The 13,225-nt window shown below is 39.4% G+C and overlaps 1 long non-coding RNA gene across 3 annotated transcripts in view; it reads left to right on the top strand.

The window, feature by feature from the left end:
- LOC123349016 overlaps window positions 1-13,225 on the top strand; it is a 65,123-nt gene that overhangs the window by 38,500 nt on the left and 13,398 nt on the right. For all 3 annotated transcript variants that reach the window (XR_006573309.1, XR_006573307.1, XR_006573308.1), the window contains exon 2: window positions 6,231-6,340. This is a non-coding gene — a long non-coding RNA (uncharacterized LOC123349016). The remainder of the gene's footprint in view (window positions 1-6,230; window positions 6,341-13,225) is intronic.

The following is a 13,225-nucleotide window of genomic DNA, read 5'->3' on the forward strand; positions in this document are numbered from 1 at the left end:
AAGGGGAAATGTTTTTCCTATGTGAATTGGTGTAAAGTATTTGCTTGTGCCAAGATGCCTGGTATTTGACCTTCTCACATGCTTGAAGGACATGGGTTGCATGCAAAGCAGGAAATGTGTGGAAAGCTGGGACAATGGGTATCGGGGAGGGATAGACAGTCCGATTGAAAAGAGAGCTGGGAGACACATACGCTAATAGAAAATAACGGTAAGGGACGGTAGAGTGCTAAAGCTATATTACGTAGGGCAACAGTTTGATTAAGCAGAGGGGACATCGCCATGTAGCTGCCTAGCAAATACTAAATTAATTTTAATTTTCTGGGAGTGTTACTATGATACTCCGTTTCCTAAATACTTGTTGTTACAAAACCTACATTTTGGGGCTTAAATTGACCTTTTAATGCTCTTTATCCTTCTGTTCCCTCTGTTTAATTTTCTGCAGTACAGTGGGCAGGGGGTGATCCCATATAAAGATGGCTCCTGCCTTTTTTTCCTTTTTTTCACACTTGTTTAAAGATTGATATTTAAAATCCAGAGGGCATGTCCCACGTGTTAAGAGAGCTCAAACTTGATGCTAATTTGACACTGCACTTAAAAAGTTAACTACAACTATTTATAGCTGTCTGCAATAAACAAGCATCACATTTGCTGCCACACTCTGACTTCTACTGGATTCCATAAATACAGCCTCTCTCTGTTGCTTGGCATGGATTCAGATTGCTCTGAGACTTGTTGCCTCTTGTCACCTTTTGTGTCATTCCTTGGTATAGAGCCGAACAGCCTGGTATAGAATGAAGATATGAGGTGTAACCCCAAAATAGCTGTTTTTAAAAATACGGTAAGCCTAAAGGGGGGGAATCAAGTAAATTGCTTTCCTGTATGATTATTTTTATACCTAATTAAAAACATACAAAGGATATACACAGTGGAAAGCTTAAAACCAAAGAAAAACCAGAGACATAATACAAATCAAATATGAGCATCAAACAGCAAACTACTTGGCTCATGATATAGGTGTCAAATAGAGGTGTCTGGAAAATCTTTGTTGAAACATTTTCCATCAGAAAATACCATTTCAACTAAACTGACTTTTTTGTGTGTGCAAAATTGTCAATTTTGATGAAATTCCCCATGAAAGCAAATTATCTGAAAAAGAAACATTTTGTTTAGAAAATTGTTTCAGGTTTTAAAAAAAGAAATCTTCCTTTAGGAATTTTTTATTTTTATATTTGTATTATTTTTTACCTTTCACTAGCAGTTGTGCATTCTATGGTATAACACAATAATGGGAATATTCTGTTTTATTTAAAGAAAACATTAAGCGCAGCTGCTACTTAGTACAGATTTGAAACATCTTATCTATTTGTTAGATCAAAGTGTCTGTTTGTGGTGTTTGACAGTTTGATACAAAGATACAAGAGAATATGTTTCAATCTGTACTAAGCAGCTGTTCCTTATGTTTTATTAATAAATAAAATAGTTTCTTTCCATTATTGTATGCCAGGATTTAATATGACATGACAACTACTGTTGACATGTCATGAAATAATGTAAAAGTATTATACAAATAAAAGGTATCTGTACTTCAAAAGAAATTTTTTTCACATGTCCATTTCATAGGAAATTTAAGAAGTATTTGTTTTCATACTAGTTAGGAGTGAAAACAAATGTCAAAAATTTCCTACAAAGTGGAAATTCTCAATTTTGACAAGCTCCATTGGTAAATGCAGTAAACAAATGTTAGAGAGAAACCAACTGCCTTCTTAAGAAATATTTTGGGAAACAGTTACAGAAGATTATCAGTAGAGACATGGTATCTTATAGAGGTTAGCAACAGAGATGTAGCTTTGTCTTCACAGGTGAATATTTGCCTAAATAGGAATCAGGTTTAGATTCCTATATAAAGAATGAATGAGGGATTATGTGGTATTTTGGTGACAGCTCCAATTGTATTTTTTTGTTTGGTTGGTTTTTTTTAAAGAAGAAGCTAATAGACTGAAATAAAGATCCAGAAAACATACTTCCCCACACTTGGATGTAAGTGAGGGTAGATATTGGAGAAGCTTCAGCAACTACTTTTATAAACTCACTTAATTCATAGTCTTTGGGCGAGTTCCTCTGAAGTGGTTGACATAATGCCATTGTTACCACAGCACCCAGGGACACACCAATACACTCCAGCCCACTTAGCCTGATATCTGCTGTGGGGAAGATCGTAGAAGCTGGTTTTCAGAGATCAAATGTGAAACTACTTAGAAAAGCCCAGCTTGAATAAGGATGCTCAGCATCGTGTCAGGAAATGAAGGTCGTGGCTCACCAGCATGATGGAATTCTTTGAAGATATTACTGCTGGAGTAGACTTGTGGGAGAGAGCACTATAAAGAGGGCATCCAATATTTGTGAAAAGCATATCTGCAAAATTAAGATGCACATAATATGCCTCTCAGGGCTCTGTGCATTTCCTTTCTGCCTTCTATAAAGCTGCATAATACAAAACACAACAAAAGCTAGGGTTGCAAGGCTCACTGCTCAGGACTCTGCATTCATCAGGATTTATAAATATGACTAGGATGACATGTTTAAAAGCAAATTTGCTCAACGTATAATGGCAAATATTGGCAGGGATATTATGCCAATCAACAGGCCATTTAGATATAGGAGGACATAAGCCATTAGCTACAGTAGTAAGTTATAGTTTTTAGTGCCAATACAAGCAGGGAGAAGAATTGGAGTTGAGAAAAATAGGGAAAATAAAAGGTAAACAAAGCTTAAGCCACAGGGTGGATCCATCTTTTCTGCTGAGTGAATGGATAGTTGAATCATCATCTCTGGAAGATGTAGACATGGAAGAACCATGACTATAATATTATCCCTCTTCCCCTTGACCTTGTGGGTGACCTTCAAGAGCTGCTCTGTTGTGATCATGCTTGAGAGTGGGAAGGGGGTGAGGCTATGCGGACAGCAGCTATGTGCAGAATTATCCCCTCAGACAGTCCTCCTTGCAGGGTGTCTGAGCACAAGATAATGTGGACATAGGCCACATGGTATGGACACTAGGCCATCACACAGGGCCTCCAGTCCCACCCTTACAGTCCAGTCAGGGGTAGCTGCCAGTGGAGCAGCTCCAGGGAGCAGGATTCCTGCAGAAGGTGAGCTCTCCTGAGCAGTGAAAAGCTACATGGAGGCATATGGCCTCTGTAGATCTTGGGATATAGGTAGGTTTAAGGGACCGATCCCACAGCCAGGTCCACAAGAACAAAGCCTGGTTCCCCACCTTCTCCAGGATGGGGGCAATTGTGATGAAACTCTACAAGTAAGGATTCTGAGATTTCTTTTCACTGTGTGCAATTTTTCTGTGGCAAACGTGAAACAGTCTAGGCTATCAATAGGATAAAAATTAGACTAGTGCAAAATTCAGAAAATGGGAAAGCACGATGATGTCAGAAAGGGTCTGCCAAGCCCTGACCTTCCCTATTCTGCCCTATCTTCACTGGAATGCCATTGCCAATATACTCAGGTGTCCTATCCTACATAGGATACAAGCAAAGGGGAAAGGCTTGGGCCAAAGGAGAACAGAAAGAGGAGAGGAGAAGAGGGAACTGCCTCTAATGCAAAAACTGCACCAGCCTATGCATTTTTCAGAGATACTAAATATAACCTGGCACTTACACAGAACAAACTCCTTCATTCCAAAAGCATATTAAATATAGAATGAAATTGAAAAACTATGATGTTTGTATACTGCATTTATTTAAATGGAAATTTTGAAGGCTGGCAAGCTGAATGAAGTGGAGGAAGTGTGTGTGTGTGTGTGTGTGTTTTATATAGATATATACAAACTTTTGTGTATTAAAAATGAGGGTTAGTGCTATGTCACAATTGAGAAATAAAACCTTTAGTCAGGAAGAGCAGAGGTAAGGCTGAAAGTTTAGCTGAACTGCCTCCCTGTGCTTAAAATATGTTCCCTCTTTATATATAGTTTGCCAACTGAATATATTCAAACTAGACTTTCTTATACAATGTATACTCAGTAAGGGACAGTACAGAGAATCTTCAGACATGTCTTTTGTAGTCTCATTTCAGTAACTTTTGAAATTGTGAACACAGATACTATAAAGTACCTTGAGCCCAATCCTTCAACTGCTTACACACACACTTAACTTTATTACTATGACTAAACTCATTAGTTTCAAAGAGACTACTTCTGGTAGTAAAGTTAAGCACGTGTGTCAGTGTTTGCAGAATCAGAGCCTTTCTGAACCTTTAAATTATATCATTTTGCATTTGTGTAAGACTGAAATGTAGAGCCCTAGAGGATGATGCACCACATCCTCACGTAAAGAGAAAAGAATGGCAAGGAAGTGGCAAAATTCACCTAGCACTTACTCCTGATCAGAGATTAGTGTAGATACCATTCCTAGAAAGGCTTATTGATCATCTGCTGATGGGTGATATAACCAGAAGGAAAAAAATTGTGAACAAATTTAGAAGGGAATGAAATATATTTTATCAACTCTGGTAGGAAAAAGATTGAGAAATACATTTATCAATTGCAATTCTGTCTAAGTAATTAAAGAAACAGATAAGGTGAGTGTTCCCATGGTCAATACCCAAAGGGACATGAGCTGAGTGGAACATGACAACCGCTGCTGTGCCTGATTATCATAAAAATGTGAAAAAATACCTCCACTCTGATGTCAGACTGGCACCATTTTTAAGATTTAAAATTAGCATTGAACAGACTGTTCTGGGAGCCCATGTTTTTTAGTATGATTTTTTTCTCACCACAGCCAGCACTGGATTTGCTAGTGTTGCTCTGCTTGCTTAAAGTACTGTAGCCATTTGGTTACCAATGTAAAATTGAAACAGAACAACCACCATCAGGAGTTATTGGGATTAGCGTAAGAGAGCAGAGGTGTTGACAGTTATACTTTAAGAATGAGGCTACTGCAGCTGGATAAATATTTTATTGGCTATCTCGAGCCCCTTTTCCCTCCCCCCAAAAACGCAGAATTAATCAAATGCAAGTCCAGCATAATCTAAAAAGTAATAGGTTTTGTTGAAGGAGATTCTATTTATCTCTGAGGTCAAAAAGCCTTGGCCTGGTTACGCTCCTAGTTAGTATGATGACATTGTCAAGAAAAGTCTATCGAAGAGGGCATGAATCGTAGAGCTAAGGACCACCCAGAATTATTGCTCCCAGGGAGCAATGGTAATAGTATAGTATAATTCTATTGCCTAGAGACTCAGACTATTCTTTTTATAATTTGAGTAACCATGGGAAACAGATTTTTTTTGTAATTGATCTCTAGTCCCTACAGGGGTTTCAGCCACCAACAAAATCACATTGGTTGATATAAAAAAACCAAACAAAGTGACTGCTGGTCTATTGGTGTGTGGAGACTATACCAGGTGTAGCTGTGGGTCTGTGGAGACTGTGCCAGGGGTGGTTGTGATTAGCAAATAAATAGATTTTACCCTTTTTTGGTCCTCAGTTTGGCTGACAAAGTATGATGCTGTCAAACCCTTTAAAGGAGCAGCATCTCTACTCTTTTGCTATATGGAGAACAACGTGTCCTCTGAAACATGTTGGGGGGGCCCACCTTTCCAAAGGAGCCTCAGCTCAGCCTCTAAAATTATAGGCACAATTTTCTTTGAGATTTGGGGGTATATGTCAGATTTATTAGTACAAACCGCACTTGAGTAGTTCTGCTGTCCTTACTCGCGTCAGCAGCTCCGTTGAGTAAAGGTTGCAGGATCAACCTCCATTTATCTACCCATGTTGCGGGTATGAATGCAGATAGCAATCTCAGCGTTCACAGGCACCCAGAGTTGGGTACAAAAATTATGCTTGCACTTTTAGAGGCATCTTTGTAATCTGGAGGTGCGCATTTTCAGGTGCCATTTAAATCAAAAGGAGTTGTGCCATTGACCTGAATGAGAACAAGATCAACCTAATGGTGTCTTAGTATAATGGGAAAAATGTGTACATTTATGCACATAAGTGTTTGTGCCAATGCTAATTTAGACACACAACTACCAGTGTGCATAAGTACATATGTTTGGGCACCATGGTTTGCAAATATTGCCTGCTGTGTTTTATGCTTTGTGGGTTGTTTGGGTGGTTTTTTCCCCTTGTATCAAATGCATTTTTATCTTGGAATTGCAATATTATACTATCATCTCTCTCTAGTTACATTGTAACATCATCCTTAATGTCTCTTTACCAGGAAATCCCAGTGGTATAACTGTAAAATGTAGAAACAGTTTCTGTTACTTCATCAAGTCACAAGCGAGATGCCCTCAGTGAATCTTTTGATGCCCACAGATGGATATAAAGGTAAATCAACTTTGTTTTCTATAGAGCTAAATAATTCATAGCAAATATATTTAATGGATTTACCTTCTTTCTGTTTATAAGTTATTTGACATGCCTGCAGGTGGTTGTTTTGGGTTTTTTTGTTTCCCAAATGTATTTGCTGTTAAAAATGATTGGCTAAATAATTCTAGTAAACTAAGTTTGTGTGTGAACATTTTGTTGTGTTCAAAATTCAAAATTTGTTGGCTGGTTTCATGGACACAAGCCACAAGGTATTGTTCCAGCTTCCTAACTGAATAAGTGTAACCTTAGAATCCAGTTTCTGGTGGGAATACACAGAATTATTATAGCTGATTGAGACAGAAGAGTGTGGAAGGCAAGGAGACTAGTGAACATTTTGTCAATTTTCTTCCCTAGGTTGTGTGGGGGTTTTGTTTTTGTTTTTTAATTTTTGGAATTTCAAAATTTCAAAAAATTTCAACCAGCTGTAATGGTTATAAATGTAAATTGTATTTCGGATGAATTTTCTGTTTGCTTAAAATCTTCTATTTCAATGAATATCTTGTGAGAGGCAGGTGCCTGTCACTCTGTATATGGATTAGTTTAAACATTTCCAACAACATTTGTGTGATTAGAAAAAGAAGAAATGGTACTTTAAAAAAAAAATTCTGTGTACTGTAGATTAGTGCAGTCCTGCCAGAATCAAGATTCTTAAAAAGGTTAATTCCTCTACAGTAGCGATAAAAAGGAAATTCCTCTCTGTTATCACTGGATTGGAATTGAGAGGCTACATTTGGAATACTATGTACATTTCTTGTCACGCTCACGTGACTTCCCAGTATTGCACCAGCCAGAGGTCTCTTTCTTTCTGTCTACAATTCCAAGAAAGCCTCACTCCTTTATTTTGTTCATCCTGGGAGGCTCTAGTTGGAATGGTAAGGTATCGCAGGAGGACGGCTGAAATCCGTCTCTGTCTGACCAGCCATGTTTAAAAAGCCAGAGAAATGCAGCCTATAGCATCTTGTTTGCTTTTTGCTGAGTGCCATGTATATCTCATATGTCAGGCTCCCACACTGATTTCTTTACAACAGTATATTGCATTTTGCTTAGTATATCCCATAGTGAACAAAGGTACTGGGATTTCAGTTAGCTTAAAATCTTCACGCTCCTGGAACATGGAGGCTGTTTACAAACAGTCTTGGCTGTTGAAGAGGTTAAATTATCAGTGGGCAACCAGGTAAAATGTAGCCTTTCTACCATTGTTTTTCCTGGATCAGTTTAGTTTTTTCATATCCTCTTATTCCAATTATAGAATAGGGCAGAACTGGTAGAATGGGCTATTGGCTTTAAAGGGGCCTTGTATCCAGAACTGGAAAGAAAATCACCATCTGTGGTCCTAACTGAGCATTTGTTTCCTTGGCTACAATGGCTGGATGTATCATTCACATTCACTACTGCCTTGAGATCCACCTTACCTTGGGACATCCTTCCAGGTAAAGGGCCACACCACATGTCTTCCACATGAGCACTGAACGGTGTAGGAGTTTTCCAGGAAAGATTCTCCTTTTGCAAGTTTTTCCAGGGCAGGGGATGATAAAGCCTTTGATTAGGAAGATTATCTACTCCGGCTACTTATTTGTCACCTAAAGACCCGATCCCTTTCCTCTCCTTTCCAGAGAGAAGTCGAGTGTTACAGAGAGGTTTTTATGGGTGCAAGAGTTAATAAAATCCTAGAGAACAAAGTGGCTTCTTCTATGCAAATGGTCCTAATAGTAAAACACAGGGCAAGAAAAATAATGACCTATGAGAATATATGATACACTGTACAGGCATGAAAGCTTCTCTTTAAAGCTTTTCCAAGAGGCATCAGTGAGTCTCTAAAGAGTGAAATGTACTGCACTGTTTACTATATTCAAGGATAATAAACTCCTAGGTTTTGGTTCATAAAAAATAACGTGGGCATTGGGTATTGCAGATCTTCCCACTGGACACTTAAACATAGATGGTGGGCTTTTCTTACTGTCCTACTCAAAGGAGAAAGCTTCCAGCTATGTCTTTGCTTTAAATTAAAAGGTGTATTAATTTTTAAGAGAAGTGGCTGATACTTGTGTGAGACTTGACTTTTTTTTCTTTTGAAGAAATTAGCATTTTAAATAGATAAATGTCTATTTACTGTGAAATATTAATGGTATCAGTTTCTTACAATTTAATTCACACCCTCTTAGAGAGAGCGAGAGAGAGAGAGCGTTCAGCTGACATAAGCCCTGGTATAGACACCAGTAGGTCAATGGAAGGATTCTTCTACAAACCTAGCTACCATCTCTTGACAGGAAAAACCCCTTCTGTCACTGTAGCGTCTACACTACAGCTGCGAAGCTGGAGCTGAGCTGCTATAGTACTGGTAGTGTAGACATAGCCTAACCAATGGGACCACAGTGAGTGGGGAGAGAAGATGAACGTTAAGATCAAATTTCAGAATGTTTTCAACTAAATTAATTTTAATTGAGATATGCTGTTTGGAGTTTTTTTTTGTGTCCGGGGTGGTGAAGAAAGAGAGAGCGACTCATACTCTACAACCTGGTATGTGGGAGACCGGATTCAAGTCCTGCTCTGACTGGGATGGGATGCTCTAAATCAGGCAGAGCAGAGATTTGAACATGGGCCTCTCATTGCCAAGGCAAGTGCCCTCACCACCCACCCGTGCTCTCTCTGGCACACGTTTTGACACCTCTTCCCAAGATGGACATTTTAACTCAACTCTGTTATATCAAAAACGCCCAGGAAGCCTGGTTTTCATTGTAAGGCTGGACTAAAACAAATTTCGAAAGCTGCTGTGAAATGGAATTGTCGTCGTCCGGGCAGCTCTAGTTCAGATTGAGCCAAAAGCATCATAAGCTCTCGAGCCAGCTCTTCATCTCTCAACGAGAAAGACAACTTTCAAGTCTTGATTTTAGGTTTTAAGTGGGGACCCAATTGCTTTGTGTTTTGTGCGCTAGAGCTAGCTGCCAATTTGTTATTGTTGTGATTGTCGTTTGACTCCTATGAACCACACTTTCTGGATCCAGGGCAAGGTTTTGGGAAGGAAAAGCTGATAGAACGTGTCGCTGTCTGTACTGAAATAATATGATGATGTAACTAGTAAATGTGGACATCAAGTTTGTGGCTTCCCTGGGTAGTGTGGGCAGGCTCGTTCTCATGAGTCTATTGCTTTTTCCCCATTTCCTCATGCTGCTCTAATTCTGTCCCTTGCAGCATTACGTAGTGACTAGAAGTCCTTGCTCCCCGAGCTCCTCCTCCCATCCTCTAGCCTGTCTGCTTTCTCTGCTGGAGCCAGAAAAGGAAAAATAAATGCCAAACTCTTCCACTCCTCACTCTGTTTTAATTCAAAATCTTTTTAGATTAAAAACAAAAAAAGGCGTATGGTCTTCTGGCTGAAACATGGGTTTGGTAGCCAAGAAACCTGTATTCTATTCCTGACTCTGCCACAGATTTCCTGTTACCTTGATGGTTGCTATTTGATTGCACAATCATCAGAAGGCCCCAACTGCATTGTACCAGGTATTATATAAACATGGCCCGGGGCACTTACAGTCGAAGACTATCTCCCTGTCTGCCCCAGCCACTCTACTCTAACTGGGATTCCTTACTCTTTTCACACTCCCAAGACCCATCTCTTTTCCTGGGCCCTCACAGAAGAATTGGATCCTATTTCCTGAGACTCCCACTTTTCCCCATGCTTGTGCTATTCTTCCTGCAGCTTATCCAGGTACCTTCCATCACTACTACATTGACAGGTATGACATCACTAAACTTACTGGGTTAATTTGGGTTATCTGATCAGCCACTTTTGAATACCAAGGTGGGTATTTTGGTGGGGTAGATTATGATGGCTTTCAGGGATGGGGAATCTCGACTGACTAAGATCAAATCCGTGTTCTAGGAATTTCGGAAGCAATGTCCTTAATGTCAGTTTTGGCAGACTTCCTTTTTTTATCCTCCTCTCCATTCCCAGGAGAGGCGTGTCCAATGCAAAGAATCTCCCTCGATTTTTCCTGGAAACGTTGCTGTGGATAGCTTCTTGGAACGTTTTTTTTTTTTTGGTTTGTTTGTTTTTTTTCCATTTCTGCAAAGAAACCACAGAAAACCATATACATGGTTTCCGAGAGAATGATGAATTATCTTTTTGCTGCATAGTTAAAGATTCTCTGTTATACTAAAAATGGTTATATAACAATGCTTAGCATTTATATAGTTAATTTTATGTTCAAAATGCTTTTCAGACATTTATTTATAGGCCTTTCTATGGTGTTTATCACTGAGGTCTCCAAACACCTCACAAATATCAACAAATTAGTTTATCACCGTACCCTTGTGAGGTTGGTATTGTTATTCCTCTTCTGCAGATGGGAAAACTGAGGCACAGAGAAGATAAGTGACTTGCCCAAGGTAACATGGTGAGACAGAGCCAGGCACAGAACTTGGAAGCCTTGGGCTCAGGGCTCTGTTTCAAATGACATAATTCAAAGGAACTGTCTCCTCAGGTGGTAGGAATCCACTGTTCCTTATAACCCTCTGTGTCCTGTAGAAACCACAATCCGCACCCAGAGAGTAGGGCTACCTAGTAAGAAATTTACAACTAAAAGTTTTTTTGCCCCTTGAGCCTTACTAATAGCCCAAAAACTAATCCTATGGAAATCTCCATCTGCTCTGAACAGAATTAGAGGTGGGCCAAAGATTAAAAATTCAGATCTGAATTTTGGACCTCTGAATCAAAGTTTGAGCGCATTTGGATCTGGGGTTTTAGTTCTGGCTCATGTGCAACGATAATGCATTTGTAAAGTGGCTTAACCACATTTTCAGACCTTGACAAAGTGCTTGTCTGCAAAACATTAGGCTTTTTCCTAAGTAAATTTGGTCAATTGTCTTTATTATGTGTATGATAATCAGAGATGCCCAATGTTCATCACTTTTCATTCCATACCTAAAAGAGCTGCTGCTATTTTTTCATTTGTTTTCTCATAACTTCATTGATATACATTTGTGAAGCTGCCCTGCTTTTTACCCTACTGTAAATATCTTCTCTACCACTCCTTCCCACATAGTTACATACCTGTTGCTTTTATCCCATTCAAACTCTGTTGCTGTTGAATATTAACATAATTAAAAATATAGTTGAAGCCATATTTTATGAAAGACAGGCAGTTCAGTGTTGATAGTTGCTCCCTTCTTCAACAAAAGCTCAGCTCTATATATATTAAAAAAAAATCATATGACGAGATCCTCAATTGGTGTCAATTGTTTTCACTCTACCAAGGCCAAATGGCCCAGTATGATGATCTGATCTGAAGAATCACTTGTCTTATCCAGTGTGGTTCAGTTACCGAGGAAGGTACTCTTTAAAGCTCTCGTTAAAGGAATACAATGCTCTGGGGGTACATTTTACAGAGGAGCTAGCGGAAAAGAAACTGGCCAGAGAATATTTCTAGGTTTTACACCAAGAGCAGCACATGTTGGGGAAAGGACTTTAGAACTGCTGTGTGACTACCCATATAGTGTATACGTGATTTATAAAGTTCATCCTTTAATAACTCTTTGCACAGTGCCTTGATTTAACTCCCAGTTTATCCAGATACGATGGCTTCATAAACAGTATTAAGGAAGTCTGATCACGCTGCCTAAGAGACCTGGAACTCTGTTGGCCATCAGTGCCTGCTCCTTGACATTACCTGTGAGAATCTGGTATGTCTCCTCTGCCTATAAGCCTAGTGGCTTCAAGTACGGTATAGTACTGAATAGCCCAGTACCGGTACATCTTTGTTTTTATAGAAGGCAAATAGGAAATTTAGGGTTTTTCCTTCTCCCAGTAGAAATTATCAAGATGGTTGAAATTTATAATCTTGATGTAGAAGAGGAAGAATGAGCCCCAAATTGAAGGTTTCACATATGATTCCAGGGGGCTTCAAATCCCTGAAAGCAGGGTGCTTGTTTCTTACCTATGTTCTCCATTTTTCTCTAACTGATTGATTTAGTAATGGGAGAGGTATATTTTACACCATTTGATCCCTCCCCTCCCCACCCCCCCGGGATTAACATTTAACGTGAAGCTTCATTCAGGCTTTCGGAATCTGAATCAGCAAAATGAATGTGCAAAGTGAATGGAGAGCGATCTTGGAAGTTATGAATTTGACTCCAAATTTATTCAGAGGAGGGAGGAGTAGAAATGGGGAAAACACAATCAGGAATGAAATATGAAGTCTTAGGAAGCAAAGGGGGAAGAGAACCTCTTTCAGGTATGTAACAGACTTTGTTCCCATGTGTGTCATCAGAAATGTGCAATCCGCAAAACAGTCATTTTAGTGATGACAGATCCTTGCTGTTTATAAAACATTTAATCACACTCTAGCCCTATAACAGGATGAGGCAAATATTGAATTCATAATTCTGTGCCCAATTCAGGAAGGACTCCCATGATCTTAATGAAGCAATTTGCATACAACTTGCTTTAAGGGATAGAAGTCCCTCTCCCATATGATGGGAACAAGATTTGTTGTTATGGCCTAGCTGGTGAGACAATGTGCAGTGGAACCTGTCTATCTGCATAGGGGATTATATGCAAAACTACAAGCAGGAGGAGAACAATGGGAAAAGGAAAGAATCAACTGAAATCAGCAAAGTATGCCAATCCGTCAGCCATAAACCTTTTGGAAAAATCAGGTGTGCAAGTTGCTGCAGCTCCGGCTGGTCGGACTCGTATGGCACTTACTGACTGGCACAGCTCCAGGGATTAACTCTTCTTGAAAAGTGTGTCAAATGTGCTATGAGAGATACAAACAGGCTTTCTTTCCACATCAGGCATATGATGTGTGTCGTCTTGTTTTTCTCTTGCGCACATTTGCAGCTAGTGCA

Source organism: Mauremys mutica, chromosome 14 (assembly GCF_020497125.1).
Source record: "Mauremys mutica isolate MM-2020 ecotype Southern chromosome 14, ASM2049712v1, whole genome shotgun sequence".
NCBI classification, from domain to species: Eukaryota; Metazoa; Chordata; order Testudines; family Geoemydidae; genus Mauremys; species Mauremys mutica.